The sequence below is a fragment of the Falco cherrug genome, chromosome 15 (assembly GCF_023634085.1).
Source record: "Falco cherrug isolate bFalChe1 chromosome 15, bFalChe1.pri, whole genome shotgun sequence".
Lineage (NCBI taxonomy): Eukaryota > Metazoa > Chordata > Aves > Falconiformes > Falconidae > Falco > Falco cherrug.
The window spans coordinates 9,302,551-9,320,441 of record NC_073711.1 but is presented as its reverse complement, the minus strand read 5'-3'; the positions used below and the strand labels follow the sequence as shown (position 1 = coordinate 9,320,441).

At 49.0% G+C, this 17,891-nt stretch overlaps 1 long non-coding RNA gene across 1 annotated transcript; it reads left to right on the top strand.

Moving 5' to 3' along the window:
• The first annotated feature begins 11,673 nt into the window (after positions 1–11,673).
• Positions 11,674–16,701, top strand: LOC114014747 (uncharacterized). The gene is made up of 4 exons (XR_003558381.2): positions 11,674–11,819; positions 12,493–13,020; positions 15,625–15,674; positions 16,118–16,701. It is a non-coding gene; the product is annotated as an uncharacterized LOC114014747 (long non-coding RNA).
• Positions 16,702–17,891: the final 1,190 nt, after the last annotated feature.

Here is a 17,891-nt window from a genome sequence, read left to right as displayed (position 1 = left end):
ATCTTAGAGAAAGGAGAGACATGGGGGAGAAGCCCTCATGCAGCCTTTTCTCCCTTAAAGGCCTCTTGCAGAAGGAGCCCTTCTGCTGCTGCTTTCCCAGCCCCAGCATGCTGGAGCTGAGGGGCTCCCTCTCCTATGAGGCTGGGGCAGCAACACAGATGCCTTGTGGAGTTCTGCCTGCCCTCTGGGCAATCCACTGCTCCCACCTGCCAGCAGGCAGCGTGGCCAGGGCGCTCGTGGTAGGAGCGGCCAGGGGGGTGTTGGGTGCTGTGCCGGGAGCCTGAAAGCAAGAGCTGCTCAGCAGGGCAAGAAGCTGCCTTGCAACACGGGTGGTAACGTGACAGGGAGGGTCTCTGTCCTGGCTTGCTGCAGTGGGCGAAATGCTCTGCAGAGAGTCACCTTCTGCAGGACAGGCCTCGATTCATGCTGAATAACACATGGGAAGGAGCCTCTTGGAGCACAGTGCATGGAAGCCCCATGGCACGGAGCAGAAGGGGAAGCAAAGGTGGGTCTGGTCTGCAGGAGGGAACAAGCAGTGACAGGAGAAGCTGCTATGCCTGGTGTGGAGGTGCTGAACTCTGAGCACACCTGGCACAAACCTGCCAGGTTCCCAAAGCATTCTGCTCTTGGAGGCTTCACTCAGGGATGCTTTCACCCGTGGCCCCAGTTCAGCTCATTCTGCTCTTCTGGTGGCAGTTACTTCTCCTCACCTTGCCTCTCTACTTGCTGTTGCCTAGGCTTTCTCCAAGCAGAGACCAGCTGTCGTTATCTTCCCAGATGTTTCTTATGATCCTTTCCATTCTAGCTTTTATCCCTGACCACAAGCAGCACTTGGAACAATTAACACCTTGTGCTCCTAACATCTTATGGTTTACAAGGCGGCTGGTTACTAGGGCAACAACTGCATTTTTTTCTTTCAGTGTATTGACTGAAAATCAACATTTTATATTAAAGGAAAAGAAAAATAATATTCTCTCTAGCCACAGTGAGTTACAACACCATCTCCCCTGTAATCAAGATATTGCTGAATTATGGTGCTATAAACAAACACTTCTGATATAACCACAAACACTGTGGGACATGTAACACATTGGCAGTATATTTCAAGTGACAAACTCATTTATTGTGGGGAGTGGAGGGAGAAAAACACCTTTCCAGAAGCCACTGCAAGGAATTACAGCAAAGAATGACCGAAGCTTGAGGATACAGAAGCAAAGTAGTTCTACCAACCTGACCAGAATAAAGCACTTCAAAGTATGAAGAACATCAGAGCAGCACCAGTAGCTCAGAAGGTGAGGACACAGGACTTGATTATTCTCTCCCTCCCACTGGCATAAATCAATATTAATTCCATAGCACTTAATAGAATCACCGTGCTCTGGGGCTGGCATCACGAAGTAGCTCCCAGGAGGCTGGGGAGGTGAACCCACAGCTATCCCATAATGTTAGCAGGCTGGTGTGGAGGCTTCATTGCTTGCAGGTGGGACTTGAGTAACAATCATGAATCATTAAGGTACATAACTATCTGGGAGATGAAAGCGATCAAGAGCTCTAGATGTGAAACTAGCTTGTGCCAGATGCTGTGGAGGCAGAGGACAGGCTGGGAGCTGCTTGCCAAAGAGGTTTCATCTCTTGCTGTGTTCCAGGTGGCTGCTGGGTCACTTTGGTCAGCGGGATTGGAAGAGAGCCATCATCTGCTTCCTTAACGGTCTGCCAGCCCTTGTGTTTGGTGAGCTTCAGGTCATGAGACTTCCTTGTCCAAACAGGGTAATTTTGTATGCTGGGGGTTTTTTTTGTGCTACGATGTGCTAGTCTGTTTTGGTAGTGATCCGCTGCCCGAGTTGCTAAATGCACGCGAGCTGTCAGTAGAGGCTCTCCTGGCTGTAAACAGGACCATGGATGGAGCAGGGGGAGCAAGGTGGGCTGGGCAGCTGCTCAGTAGCTCCTCAGCCACGTGCAGGACTTCTGTGCTGTGCAGTGGTAATGGGAGAAGGGATGGAGGGATATTGCCTCCCTACATCCCCTTAGTAAACCTGCCCCTGGAAAAGGTCATGTGTATAACCATCCATGTGTGTACGGGGACTTGACAATGATTGAGCACTCGTGATTGGGAAGTCCTGTGCTTGAAGTTCCTTGACTGTGTCTTATAACTTTTGTATTTGTACCAACATGTGGAGTATGAACAGGTTACACAAAGCTTGCACGGAGTTTGCAGGAGTGACTTTGAAGTAAAAAAAACCCAAGTGTGTGACATGTAAGGTGACCTAGCTGACATCGTGGGTGAGGATGATGAGGGTGCCATTGCTTCTGGGAGTCTGGGATCCCAAACACACTGTTACAAGAACACTGGGGTTCTCTGCCTTTAGTTTTAAGTGAGTTTGGGGCTGAAGGGAATCAAGCTGCAAGCAATCCCACTGCAGTTTGCAAATGAGCACAAAAATGCATTGAATGGGAGCTGTTCAGCTTACAGGCTTCTGACGGTTTTGACAGCAGAGCTCAAAAGTTCCTTGAATAATAGGTCTGTGATTTCTGGCAGCCAGTAAGCGCTGAACTTCTTTGGATTTCAAAGCAAATAGATACATCTTAACAAAGACCACCTTGTGTCAGCTATCCTTAAAATTATAACACATAGATTAAAATAAAACTTGTGTACTTGTCCCTCCTGGGACAGCAGGGAAGGGAAAAGCATTATCAGAATTCTTTAAACTCATCTTAACAGTATTGAACCAATTATTTGGTTAAATCTGGGTTTGTTTTCTGCCTCTCAATGAGAACATTTGAAGTCTATCATCTCCACCATTTACGAGTTACCAGTATGCAAGTGTAAAATTTCCAATTGGAACATATGGTATCAGAGGGAACGAGGGGGAAATATCTGATTGCTTGCACTCCCCAAACTCCAAATCTACTGCATTTAGTATTTTGCTCACAGTTCCTGCAGGGGGAAATAAAAGAAATCATCTCTGAGCTGAGACCAAGCACTGAACATTTCACCCTGAATAGGAATCTGTTTGAGAAACTTAGAAGCAGCTGAAAAGGGAATAGAATAAAAACTACATTTTAGTTTCTTTACTGGGGTTGCAGCTATGGGCAGAACTTACCACCAGCAACAAAAACCCTCTGAACCTTCTTCTCTAAGTTCTGACACCTGGTTTGGGGATATGCCCGAAGCCCATGAAAGACCAATTTTCCCTATGAAAGGAGGGACGCTCAGTGACTGCACTAATAAAGGAACCGACAACTTCACCTGTGTTAACTCAGGTGGTCTGTGACCAGCTGCACCATTTGTTAAGAGGTTTGCTGTGGGTATGGAGCAGACTCGGGTGCTTGCATGTGGTGTGCCTGGTGAATGAGAGCATGCTGGCCACCAGTACCCAGCCAGCAGGGATGGCTGAGCTGAGGTGTCGAAGGAGCTGCTGCTGGTGTGATGGTGGAGGTATGGTGTGGGCTTGCAGCCCTCCCTCTGCCTAGAAGCAGAAGATGACCAGGTGAAGTGTGACCAGAGACCCCACGCAGCTCCAGTCGCTGTCTCTGCTAAGTGACACCAAATGCTTTGGAGAAAGATGGAAGGACCAAAGGACTGGAATATAATTTTTTACCCTGAGGTTTTGCACAGAGCTAGATTTTGGGTTTCTGTCTGTCCAAGCATGGAGACAGTAATACTGCTGAGGCGTGCTGCTTCTGCACCACAACCTTGCCACCAGCTGCTGCCTGGGAACAGAGCAAGGAGGAGGCCAGAGACCAGCTGTTTGTCCCCCCACGATCGCTCCGTGCCTCCCCGTGGTGTCAGTGAGGCTGGGCGGTTCGAGGGCTGCCAGCAGAGCTGGGTGTGCAGGCAGCAGGACTCCTGTGGCCAGCTGCAGAGACGCAGAAATGTCTCCCACCACCGAGCCCCAAGATGCTCACAGACTGTGCGTGACATCTTGCTGGGCATACTGCCTGGGTCAACCCCTGCAGCTCTTCAGCACTGGTCTGGGTCTCGTCATGCAGCGGCGTGAGCCCTTTGAGACCATTGGCCAACACTAGCTATTAGGCACTGGGTAGCCGCAGTGCTCCTGTAAATAGGCAGTCCCTTGCTGGTGCTGCGAAGCACGTGGACTCCCCGTACCACCACAGGGCTGAGTAGTTCTTGCAGGGCCATCTATTTACCCTGTTACAGAAAATGATCGTGCAGACCTCCCTTCTGTGTGGGGTAGCGACGGTCCCTCTCCTTTGCTTCCCTGCGCAGCAGAGGCTGTTAGCCGTGAGCAACCGGGCTGTAGGATGTGAGAAACGGGCTTCTTGCTCTTCATCCTGGCAGAATAAGGAGGGACGGAGCCTGTAGCCCTGGGAATTGTTGAGACCAAATCGCAGAAGAGGAACCGTTCACTTGGCAGCGTGGATGGTTGTGTACAACCACGTGTACAACCAAATCTATCCTTCCTGCCATTCAGACAGAATGCAGCATGTTTTGGAGTAACTTCCCAGGGAGGGGGAGGAACAGATGTTTGAACCAGAAGCGTATGTGACAGTTGGGAGAGACAGCGTGGAAACGCACAGTTGAAAGGAGAAGTCTGATGGGAGTGTGATGACAGCAGCAGGACTCCAGTGACAAGGAGTGGGAAGGAGAACAAGCGGGGAGGAGTGTTACTTTGAAAGCTGAGCAAAGAGCACAAGAAGATGTGTCAGAAAAGCGTCAGGGAAAGGAAGAGAGGAAATGTGAGAGCAGAGACAGGCTTCGGGATCTGTCTGCAAGCACGTGTGACCTGTTGCCTGACAAACAGAGAAAGGAAGGCCTTTTATTCCTCTGCTGCCTTCAACCAAGTTAACTCTTCTTGCAGCCCAGCTAGCTGGCCAGCTCTGGTGGAGCACCCCAAGCACCCAGCTAGCATGTGTGCGAGGTGAAGCTGCCTATGATGCTCCAGAGCACTGAGGTCAGGGGGTACCGTGTGGCAGGGACTGCAGCAGAGATGCCTGGCCCATTCTGCCCAGCACCTTTGCAGGGTAGCACAGTAGCTGCACGCCTTGGGGTGTCTGGATGCTGCAAGAGGAGGAGGAGCCGTGGCAATCTCACAACAGGCTTCCCCTCTGCAACTGTGCAGTGATTGCAAGGGCAGGATGCATGAGGAGAGAGGAGTGAGCGCGTGTTCCTCCTGCAGCAGGGAGGGACCTCTCCGGCAGCGCCTTACCCTGGTGATATAAATCACAGCTCTGCAGTGACCGGTTTTACCTTAGTTCAGCAGATGTGCAAGGCACACTGGGAGCAGGCCACTGGAGTGCAAAGCCCCTGACGCTACAGATCCTCTAAGCAGGGGGAGGGGGGACTGAAACTTCTCCCACTGAGGCATTTACAAATTGCAGTTTTGCAGACCCCTTCCTGCGCTCGGATTCACCAGTGACCCCCTGGTACGCCTTGGGAGATGCAAACTGGCTGGTTCTGCTTTGTGTCCTCTTGTAGGGAGGGGAGGATTTCTCAAAGTATGGGGCGAGTCTTGAAATGCGTTAACAAAGTGATTGTCAGGCAGACGCCAGCCACGGCTGGCTACGCCAGGAGCTGGGATCTGTCACTGGATGTTGCACGGCTGGTGACTCTCTCTCCCTTTCATAGAAACACTGGCATTCATTTCTTGCTGTGAAATCCCAGCAAATTAGGGGACAGGCAACGTCCCCTTGTGTGGGTGTGCGAGGACAAAGGCTGCACCAGGGTTAGGGAGGCAGGTCAGCGTGGGCTGTGTCTGACAGCTCCGGGGGAGAGGGGCCTGTGAGCAGTATGGGCTGTGTAGGGTCGAGGCTCAGCCAGCAGTGCATCTGTTCCTTTATTTGTTTTAAGGAGGAAACGGATGGGGAGACTCTTTCCTCTTCATTAGTTTGTGTACTGTTGGATGGAATGACTCGTGCCACAGCAATGCGGTGGCATCCAGTGGTGTGTACTCCTGGTGCAGGCCATCCCGGGAGGGCTGCAGCAGAGCCTGGGGTAACCCCAGCCCTGTGGTGAGCACCCCGCGGTGGGTGATAGCCCTTAGTCCTCTTGGTTGCACCATCTCAGAGATATGGTGAAGGGAGGAAGGAGAGCTTGGCATCTCCCCTGATCTGCCGTGGTCAGGAGCAGCTTCTGACAAAAGCAAGGGGTTTGGGACCTATTGCAGTCACTAAACTAGTGGAAAAGCAGCTTCCTGGGGCCAGACATGCCAGTTCTCTCTCCCAGCCAGTGCTTGTGGAATCCTTGACCCACCTCTGGCTCCTTGTTGCCGAGCCAGCCCTTGTAGGCCCACGTGCCACTCTGTGATCGCATGGGATGTCTTGCGGGGGAGAATTGCCTTCCCTGATGACAACGAGCAAGTTCTCCTTGGCTGATCCCACTATTTGCTGACCTGCTCCTGAGCTCCCATGTGGGCTGGGGGCTCTGCTGAGTGCATCCCCGTGGCTGGGGACCATGTAGGGACAGTTTCTGAGACATCCCACCCAGCAGCTGTGACCAGTTCAGGAGGTGGAGCCCGTTGGGAAGTGCCCTTGGCCAAGACACGGTGGCAGTGTGTTGAGTGCCGTTGGAGAAACAGCTTGACGAAGGTGTGAGAAGCTGTAGGATGTGCCTTCCTCCCCAGGAGCGGAGATGGCAGGTGTGTGGCAAGGGAGGAAGGTGTGGGTAGCATAAAAGTGCAGGCAAAGTGAAGGCGATGTCGGGAGTGTAAAGGTGATGTAGACCCCTCTGGTGCCTGTGTTCATTGACTCAGCTGCAAGACCCTTCTCGGATCTGGTCCAAGGGGAGCAGCCGTGGGTGGTTCTCACTGATCAGTGCTTCCAAAGCCTTCCACCTATGCAGTGGCTTGGGGACAGTGTGACTTGTACTGGCTGTTCTTCCCTCTGAGGCTGTGGTGTGGGGTCTCATGGAGAGGGGCAGAAGGGGGCCTGCAGCCGGCCAGGGTGGCTTCAGCAGGGAGCGGCACGGAGGAGCAGGCACCTTGGTGTTTGCACCCAGGAGCGATGAACTTCGCAGCAGGATGGGGTTGAGCATCCCCCAGACGCTTGGCTTTGTGTCGTGGAATGACACCTTTCTTTCTGTTCACTTGCACAGGATCTTGGCCTTTAACTTCAGCAAGAGTCAGGATCAGACCCAAGGTGTATTTTCTAAAGTTACTCATGCAGCTACTGAAATTAAAATCTCACAAGTGAAGACCTGTCTTCCCTGCAGTCTAAATCAGAACAGCACAGCCGCCTTTAGTCTCTGGAGATAGTTTAAAAACCTTCTCAAGGTCTGTGCTCCTCATGGAAAAAATAATTCAGACGATACTCGCCACATCTGACAGTTGCCAGCCTTTGTTCAATATGGTAGGGGCACCGTGCACCGAATTAATCAGGGATTCAACTCCATGCTGCCTTATACCTGGGACGCGGTGCAGTGCCAAACCTGGAAAAGATGCCGAAGTGTCCCTGGGAAAGCAGGCTGCCAGAGAACACGGGTGATTTCTGCCTCGGCCCTCCCAGCCCGGGCTTGCGGAGAAGGTTTCCTTAGGACCAGCAGCCCGAGTTCCTCTGGCTCTCGCTGCAGCCGCGCTCCGCATGGAGCAGAGCCGTATATCACCCGGCATTTTATGCGTGCCTGGGAAAGGGAGCCTGGATCCCCTTCCTGCACAGAGAGCTGACAGACCAGGGGCCAACGCACAGCCCTCGACGTTTTTTTATTTACTATAAACGCCTCAAATGAAGGCTGGGGGATTTTTTTCATTTACCATGTCACTGTATGGAACCAATCACTATAAATTTAAATAGAGAGCTGGTAGGAGCACACTTACCTTTTATATAATAATTGTGCGAGTGCCGCTGCTGAACTGCTATTAGGATTATTCAGACCTTCTCACATTTCATTGTAAAACATTAGGCTGCAAGAGGTACTGTAAGGGTGTGATTATCCAAAGAGGGTAAGTAGTAGTGAGCGTTGTCGGCCAGAATTACTACAACAGGAGAGAAATGCTGAGTAGCTGGGAGCAGAGGAAGCTGGGGAGCAGAGTCTGCCATTCAGAAATACAGCGGTCTCTGTGTGGAGAAATCCTGCCTGATTTCTATCTGGATCTGCTCGGGCTTGACAAGTTTTTTTCTTAAATTGTCATCGGGCACGATTCAAATCCTCGGCTGAGCATAGGTGTGAGCCCCCACGCTCCTCTGTGGGAACCATAGCACGGTGTACCAGTCATGCTGGCACTCGAGCCATGCTGCAAAATCCTGCCAGTGTGGCCATGCCGGCACGGGGCATCGGGAAGTTGCGCTCCTCCTTTGATGGGATCGACTGGTAAGGACCTGTGGTTGATCCAGCTGTGCTGGCAGAGGAGGTCTTCTGAGAGGTGAGGGCTGGAAGGGGCCACCGGCTGCTGCGCTGGTGGAAGGGGTGACTTCTTCTGTCCCTGCTGCATATGCAGTCCCCGCTCCTTCTGAGCGGTGCAGAAGTGCTGGGAGACTGGTCAGATGGGTGATAGCTGGTCTAGAGTTGCAGACCTGACAGGACCAGGGACCCAGGCTGGTGGAGACCAGGCAGGGCTCGATGCACTGAAGCTAACTGGTGACTGGAGAGTCACTGCTCTCCTGCTCTAAACAGAGCCGAAGGCTACACCATACAGAGAAAGGGTGTGGTGCTGGAAGGGTGCTTAGCCAGCCTGCTTTAGGCATTGGCCATCGTACAGCACCACCTCAGTAAGGACAAAGCATCTGCAACTTTTTCTAGGAGGCAGGAACAAAATACCAGTGCTGTACACACACTCCACCGCTGCCTTGATTTTTCACCTGTGATTGAGATTTTAATTTTGCATCCCATATGATTTTTCTGTTGTAACACACGCCTCTCGGCTGTCACTGCAACAATGCCTTTTCTTGGCAGGGAAGGCAGATCTGAAAGGAAGCTCTTGAGCACTAACTGTGTAAGTTCCTCAAATGATGGCTGTGTTTCTCCCCCTCATTCCACCCGTTTTCAAATAATTTTCATGCTGGGAATAAATCTGAGTGCATAACAATCACATTCAGCATATGATAACCAGACACAATTGTATGTATACAAGCAGTCATGTGGAAAACAAGCGAGCTGATGGAAGGACAGAAAGAGCACAAGGCAACCCAGAGACCACAGCCACCATGTTCACAGTAAGACCAACTAACTTTCCCATTCCTTATAATTACACTTCCCTGCCTCCCCCCCCCCCCCCCCCCCCCCCCCCCCCCAGGAAAACAGGATTCTGAAAGTCATCTTTAGTTACCCAATTTTTACCTTTTCCATTTATGCAGTGGTGGGAGAAAAACCATCTCCCACCGACCAATATACTATGGGCCAATTATACTTAAGCAACACAAAACCGAATTCTGTCCTGAATTTAATCTGTGAAATTCCAGTGAATTCAGTGGGGTTCTGTAACTGGAAGTCAGGATCTGGACACCAGTTTATAAACTAAAGAACAGCAAGGACTGTGCAGGGTCTAAGCTATTTGGATATTTTTAAATGCCAGCTACACTGGGCAGCTGCTAATACCCTGAAAATGTGCTGTCTCTGATGATACGGCGAGGAAGTTTGGCAGCTTTTTGATTTTTATTTTGTTTTAATCTTTTCAGTATGTTTGCTTTTTGTGACTGAAGCTGTTTTTCTTTGAAAGGAGTCTCCTTTTAGTTGGAGAAGGCACAAAGCTGAGACATTTTGGGAGAATTTTATCAAATGCCTTTGTGTGGATATGAGAAGTTGTAATTTTTTTTAAAAAAAGGTCAACGGACCGCAGTGGAATCTGATGATAGGTATACAATACAGTAATCTCAATAGACAATGTATTTTAAACTTGAAATGGGTTAACAAACCTAAAATAAAACTGAAATAGTTGCAAATTTTGGGGGGGAAGTTCACCTTCCTTTAACTGTAAAGCAATTTTTATTGTATGTGTGTATACGTATGTGTGCCTCTATAAAGAATATGTGCATCTCTATAGAATATGTGCACATATAAATGATACAATTTTAAAAACAGTTTCACTGTAAATTTATTTGCTATTCACTCATTGTAATGTTGCTACAGTCCTATGCAAAACAGGGATTAGATTTGTTAACAAAGCAGATGTTCAATGCGTGTAAAGCAAGAAGAATTTGGGAGCACTTGGCAGAAGCCTACACCATTTATTATTAAATTTCCTCCCAAATAACTTGTTCCTTCCACATCATCAAGGACAGGTGTAAGCACATGGCGGTAGCCACCTGACCGGGATACCCAGTCACAGTCCATGCCTCTCTTACCCTTTTCAGTCATGTAAAGATATTTGTGTAAGTCACAACTGCGCGTTGCAATACTCCCTCTCCTTCATTGCTTCATCATCCTGCTGACTCCTTTACCTCCCTGCTGAGTGTAGTACCTCCACGGACTAGCAGCAGGTTTGAGCCTCATCTGCTTCAGTCTGTGCCCTGGTGTCTTAGCTCAGATCCACCCTCACTGCTGGGCGTTGCTGGGCATTGACCTGGACGTTTGGTCTTTCACAAAATCTCACCCCCAGCCTCTGGTAGCTCAGGCACCACTGGCAGTTTGGCCCATGCCAGGACAGGAGAACTGCCTGGGGTGGACCTAGCTGCCCTGGCGGGGTCTGAGCTCCAGGTCTGTCTCTGGGACTTGAGACAGTCACTTTAAAAGCGGGTTGGTGTGCCTACAGGAGCTGCTGTCTTCCCTTGAGTACAGCGTAGCTGCGTACAAAGCGCAGTGACTGAAAACGTTCCTGCCCTCTTGATCATTTAATTGGTGGCATTTAGTTAATTGTGTATATTCTCTTTTACTGGAATTAAATCCAGAATTATGCAACTGATGGATTTTCCAAAAGCAGAGAGTCACTGAAGCCTGCTGCTGCAGGAGAGCTTACCTGAGCCAGCCAACAAGTTCCAGTTGTTGGAGCTGCTGTTTGCTGTCTGTTGCTATGGTGAAGCGATAGCACCAAACCGATACCAAAAAGGAAACGGTATTTTCTGAACAGATTTATGAGAAGAAAAAACATATAGGGGACAGAGAGGTCATGGGGGAGTGTGGGGAAGACTTAAAGGACTTTGAGGTCTTTCCTGCACCGGTGTTTCTCATTCCCTTCTTAACTAGAAGGTCCCCCTAAGCCTTTGAAGACAATCCAAGAATCAGCTTGTGCAGTGTCACCCTGGTGGGTTTTTTTTACAACCAATTAAATGTTCTCCTAAACTGTAAATACTTGTAACTTCAATCTGCATTTCCCCCCCCCCCCCCCCCCCCCCGCTTTTTGGGAGCCTATATGCATATGGGCGATGTATTAATTTCCTAGCTTTGCAGTGGCTTTTGGAGATCTTGTGCCTCAGCAGTGTAGTGCAGGTCACAAATCAAGAAAAACTGCTTCACTCTCTGCCTTTGCAGGACCTATATTGTTTATGTCTTTTCTGACAATGAGACTTTTAACCCCTCTTAAAGCCATGTTGTGCTAGCAGCGTGTTTCCCCACCGGGCTGCAATCACCCAACGCTCTCCTTGTTTTCCTACACCCAGACCTTCAACCTACTTCAGATGCCAGCCAGAGCAGCTGGTCTGCACAATTGCTCCCGCAGCTGATCGCCCCGGCAGCCTGGCCAGGCAGGGAAGAGACCGAGCGCTCGGTTCACAGTTCCTGCAGAGAAAACTTGTTCCTCCTTCTCTCTAGCCAACGACTTTGTACGTCACTGCCCGTCTCAACAGTGACACCGGCATCTGGCGACAGGCAGCCTGTCTTTAAAACTTACATACCATGGCCAGACCCAAAGCTTCATTCAGAAACATGTTGTGAGATAGCGCAGCACCGAGATTATGCCTCGTGCAGAACATTCACCTCTTTTCTTCATTTGAACGTGAGTGGTTTTAATATATCCTCTTGCCTGTATGGTGTGGGCTGCCCCAGTCTTGTTTTGAAGTGTGGACGGTGGCAGGATGGCCAAAGGGAAAAGGATACACACTTGTGTTCAGATACTGCTGAGCACAGGGCAGGGGTATTCATAGTTTTGGAAACGGTTATTTGATGATCTGAAAGCAACTCTGACTGTAGTAAAATTTCAGGACTGTGAAATAAGTATCCAGTGGCAGCTCTCTTGTCCCAGCGCCAGCTTTTCTGATTGCTTCTGTTAGTGTCACTTCAGTGGTGTCTGAACTACACCTTAGCTGTATCATCACCAGCTTCTTCCTAATGTGAGGTCATGCCTCCCTTTATATCTAGTCCTTTGCCGGACTGCTGTTGGGTTGTAATTGCATTGGATTCCTAATAGAGTTTCTTGGTCTGCTGTCACAGCGTGATTGCAAGAACTTGTGTTGCATTGAATGTGGTCTTGATTACTTGCCAATTAAAGTGCAAGGAAAACACTTACAATCTTCTCCTTTAAAATTACATCTAGATTCCATCTCCTCTGAAGGCTATGGGAAACTTGTGGAGGTTGTTTCCAGTTGTTCTGTCTTCCTTACTTTTAGTATGTGGCTTGGTGAGGTAGGTAGATAAATGCTTTTTTTTTCTCTTTTTTTTTTCTTCTTCAGTGCCTCAGTTTTTTGGAGTGTGGTTCTTCGCATGCAAAACGGGAGCAGAAATGCCCTTCTGAAGTTGAATTTTGCCCACTGCCCGTAAGCCAGGTTGCTTGGGGCTTGCAAGGTTTGGGATAGTGCCTCTAAAAACGAAGATACATGGAAGCAGATGGTCCTGTGGTAGCTGAGCATGGAAGAAGACGCCTGAAGAAAGTGTGTTGTGGCAGGAAGGATGTGTTAGATGAGGGAGCAGAGACGAGCCGGGAATGTAAGGAGGCAGCATGCAGGGGGCACGCAGTTTCCAGGAGTCTGGTAGCGTAGGAGGTGCTATACCGTGGTGGCAAATCTCTTGGAGCAGGTGTGCAGGGGCAAACTGCCTGCCTGCCACCCCCTGGGCAGCTTGGCAGTGTGTGCTGGGAAAGAGCCAGGGCTGAGGTGTGAGGGGAAGGAAAAACAGGAGGGGGAGAAGGGAGAGTAAGGAAGAAAAAAGCCAAGAGGAGCGGGGATGATGTGACAAGAAGCAGGGGGCACCCACCTGTGAAGGTAACCATGAGTTTCTGTTTATCTTGCCTGTGGTTATACTGCAAGGAGGTTTTGAACTGCTGCCTAATATGACTGTCAATTATTTTAACTTGTATTTCTCACCTCAGTCCCCATGAAGTGCATTTGACAATAATTAATTTTGTGTGTGCAACTGGGAGCGTATCCTGCTCCTGCAGAGGTGTCAGCTTAATGGGATACTGCTACATGGGATAACAGGCTGTGCCATCCCATTAGGGGATTTGGGAGGTCACCTGTTCATCTGGACTAATATTTTAATCATTGGAACATTAGGATTCCCGTAGTTGAATTGGGATCAGATTAACCTCTGTCTCTCTGAACTTGCATGCTGGCAAGCTCCTTAAACACCATTGCTAATTTTATTTTCTGCTTTCAGCGTGTATTTAAGATAACTCTTTTTGTTTCGTAGGTTAAAGAGGAAATATTCTCACTGGCTGAGATCCCAGTGAGCAATTACAAATATTTTACTACAGTTACAGGACTTGGAAATCAGCCTCAGGCCCTGGGCATCAGAAAATCCATGTGTGGAAATCCCACATATTGTAAAACTGGGAGAGTTTCATATGGGGAGATTCCTCCTCAGCTTTACTGAAGTCAAACTCCTGATTTTAAAAAGAACAAAAAGAAAAGGAAAAAAAAAAAAGCTGTAGTAAATCAAACCTCTGCAAACAGCTTTCAACTAGGCTGGCTAGAGAAGGGTTAATTGAGACTCTTCGTCTCTATTGCATGTTAACACAGAGGGTCAGTGATGGGAGAAGCTAGGTCCAAACTGAAGGCTTTTGAAACAGCCCCCTAACTAGCCTAATGAATGTGCTGTTGAGATGAACAGGTCATTTAACACTTTTCACGTCGCTATTGTCCACCCAACATTAAATGTCAACTCTGTCACTCTGATAGGCTGGTTCTGCTTAAAAAGGTTTCCTGGCTTTGTTAGATTCTTAGGAGGGATTTCCCCCCGCCCTTATTCCTAATTGCTGGCAGAACCCTACGGATGTATTTATATCAGCCTTTTCATTCGGGTCAAGTCTTCACTGGAGAATTTTGCCGGTGGGTAAGGGTTCTGCAGAGATGCAATCCAGACAGAAGTGGAAGCGCCAAATGCAGTTGTAATTATACTGCTTAAACTGCAGCTTGCCGACCACAATGGAATAACTGGCTTTGCTAAGGGCAGGATGGTTTGACACGCCGCTGTGAGGAACATGATGATGCTCCGGGATGGCTGTGTCTGTGCTGGGACCGTTTCGCAGAGCCGGTGTGCTGGAGGTCAGCTGCCTGCGGACCCTCCGAGCCCGGTGCGGTCCCAGCCTCCGGGCAGGGCTGTGAGTGGGGCTGGTGGAAGGGACCCTGCTGCTGTTGCCTGCCTTGTGGCTAACCCCTCGCAGCAGGAGTGGGTGGCCCCTCGTGGTGCTTCTACCAGGGCCTTGAGCACATCTTCAGCATGCTGACATTGGATGTCCAGGTTGCTTGATAAAACATTTAATGGGAACAGAGTTGCATACCTGATAGAACTGAATATTTACCAGAAATGTTTTCCTGAACTTCCTTACCCTGTGAACAGCAAGTGTGTTTCTTTTTGGGAGACTTCTATTTTGGGAGACCTCAGAAAATCACTTCTTAGCTCAGGAGGACAGTGGGCAGATGGCCCCAGGCTCTCCAGTGAGATTTCTTGATGCCTTCTAGTACAGGAGGCATCCTTGCCTTAAACAGACTCCCCAGTGCAGTGGTCAGGAGCACAGCAACATGGGTGCTCCTAATTTAACCACACAGTCATGGGCTCAATGTATTCCAGAGCTGGGTAAAGGGCAAAAGGACTGATGCTGTACTGGTATCCAACACCTCATTGCAATTATTGGCCACCACAGCCTTTCCTGGCCTTCTGACACCTGCATCAGCTGGTGGATAGAAAGGTGGAAACTCAGCTATCAGCACTGGAAAATAAAAGCTGATGGGGTGATATAGCACATCTCCAAGCATGTATGCTGCAGACTAGAACAACTTTGGTGCCTATTCCCAGCGATGCTGCCAAATCTGAGCTCAAGCAGCTCCTCAGTAAGGGAACTGCTTTGGCAATGCACTGTGTGTTTGAGCTGCCCCTCCAACATGGGAACCAGGTAACTGTGTCGTTATGATCGTACATGTTTGGGAAGCTTTTCAGACACAGTAGCTCATTTTGGGGATATCATTGCATCGAGGGCCCTAGTAATTTTTCTGTGACTGGCGTGTTTCTAATTTACCGAGATTCTTTGAAATTTCAGTGTGTGCATTCATACCAGCCTCCTCCTAGCTATTACTAGGTGACGCCACCCATGATCAAGGTAGCCAATATGACGAGCACAATGTGCTCTGACCAATATTGGGCAAACCCAGTAAGGACACAACACCAGTTCAAATCAACTGTTTGGCTGAAATCATCCCAACTGTGGAGCAAATTCCCAGTGAAACTAGCAAGAGCTCAAGTACAAGTTAACTTTAATGTTCTGTTAATACGACATTAACTTCCTACATCAAGACAGTCTGGATTCAGACTGGGAAGCTTGTTAAAGGTCTTGAGGACTAATAATTTACACACAGTTTTTTGTCCTCCAGGATCCCTCTGAGGCGTTCATGGTCTCACCGATGGGAATGAGATGGTCAAGGTATGTTGTGAGCATGACTGAATTGTATGAGCTGTGGAGCTAATCAGTGGTGGTGAGGATGTAGTTTCCTTACTACACCCATCACACGGTGTTCCACAAACATCGGTTATTGCTCTGGTCCTTTTCAGCACTTCAGATTTTTGAACAGCTTAAATACATGGTGGGCCTTGTTCTGCTGACACATCTGGAGCAGGACAGAGCTGTGAGAAGGCCAACTGCACCAAGCTGTCACTAGCATTGAGATGAGAACTGGCTGTTGACTGAAGAACAGAACTTACTCTGGACCTCAGACCATTCTAGGGAGCAGGAGGCAGCATTTTATTTCTAACCGTTGATGACTTTCCTGAATTTAAAGTGTGTTTATGTAATCTATTGATTTGTTGGAGGACTCCTTGGTGACTCCAGATTATTTCACACCAGTCTCCCTGTTCTATCATCTCTAGCTGAAGAGGACATATCGTTCCGTCTTGGCAGATAATGACATGGCCTCAGCTGTTTGTATCTCTGCTGGTTCCTGGAAGCACCAACATGATGTACATGGGCCAGAAGCCTTTAGCGTTTGGTGACTCCAGCTGGGACAGGACTTTGCAGTCAGTCTTCTTAGCAGTCAGCTACTGCAAGTATTGGAAGCTATCTGCTTGCTATGGGACCTTCAACCGCATTTTGTGCCTCAGTCCTCATTTCAAGACATTGCCCAGCCTGAGTCCTTGCTGTGTGATGCAGGGTATGGCTGACAGTTGCTTAAAAACTTAATGTGTGTTTGCAAAATAAATCTCGCCTGTAGCGGTCATGGTGGGGATCAGGTCAGAGCTTTCTGAATGGAAGGTACAAGCCTATGCATGGAGCTCTGCTAGCATCATTGCAGGCCTTGCTGCCTTCTGTGCCAAGAGCGAGGCATCCTGAAATTTCTTTTAGTTTTGCTTTTTTTTCCCTCATGCTTCCTATAGCATAAATACACAGTAATCTGTAATATTAAAACAAACAAGCAAAAACCCTAAAATCTGCCCAACTCACGCTTCTTAGGAGTGTGTCCCTGCTCCTGGCTGCACACTTCTGCACCCTCCTTCGCCTCAGCTCTGGTACTTGCTTGACTCCTTGGCACACTGGTTCAGTTGGCTAATCCAGCAGAAGCCTAACCCAGCAGAAAAAGGAGGACAAATTTTGGGCTTCATTTGTTTGGTTTTTGTGAGGTTAGTGAGCTTCCTTGGCTCCCGGAGGGGTCAGGTGAAGGCCAGAGCTGGCGTGTAGGAGGCAGTGGGACTCTGGTTGCAGCAAAAAGGTTAGATTTGCTCAGCCAACTTTCTAGGCTGTTTTCACGGTGCCCTGCAGGAAAGCACTCGGATGTGGGGGCCAGGTGCAATGTGCAGGGCAGAGGGCACTGCAGGGGAATATCTTTCAGCAGTGGCAGTTCTCAGGGTGAGTAGAAGCTTCCCCTATAGGGGTTATGTTCACCCATTTGCTGCTCAGCCCTCCGCTGCTTTCAAAACCATGCTGCGAGTGCTAGGACAAAATCTTCAACCCAGCTGTCTCTCAGCTACCAAAATATCTCCTTTGCCCCTTGACCAGCTGTCAAAACTTTCCTGGCCTTCCTAGAACAAGCGTCTTAGGGAATGTTTCCCTTGGACTATGGGAAATGGGAGGGATGCCCTGGAGATGACTAGCAGACCTGCACACTTGATGCCGGATGCCTGTTCTAAGCAAGCTCCTAAGCAATGCTGCCCATCGGAGCTGCCACCCCTCACCTTTGCAATGTTCCCAGCTTGGTGTGCTCTGTAGGATGAGGTTGTGGTTTGGGGAAGAAAGCGTTCCAGAGCGAAAAATTCTGCAGCGCCAGAGCCAAGAAAAAAGCTTTAATTATTCAACTAGTTTGAAACACTTTAAAGTATCCCTAAAAATAGGTGAGAGGGATGTTTGTCAGCTACAAAGAGATTATCCTGCAGTAGTATTGCTTGTCCTATTTTATGATGATGCTACAGAATACAGTCCCTCAGGTAGCCTCATTAATGTTTATGAATGAACCCCTTGTTTTGTGCTTTTGGTTTTAGAAAGTAGAAATAGGGCGAGAGGCTGGCAGGACTGGTTTTGCCATATATACTTTGGAAAGGCCAAGGACCCTGGTCTAAGGTCTCTATAAGGCTCAGCAGTTCTGCGTACGGATGACAATTGGATTTGGGTGCTCGCTAGACCAGCTGAGGTGTACCCTAAGGGAAAAATCCA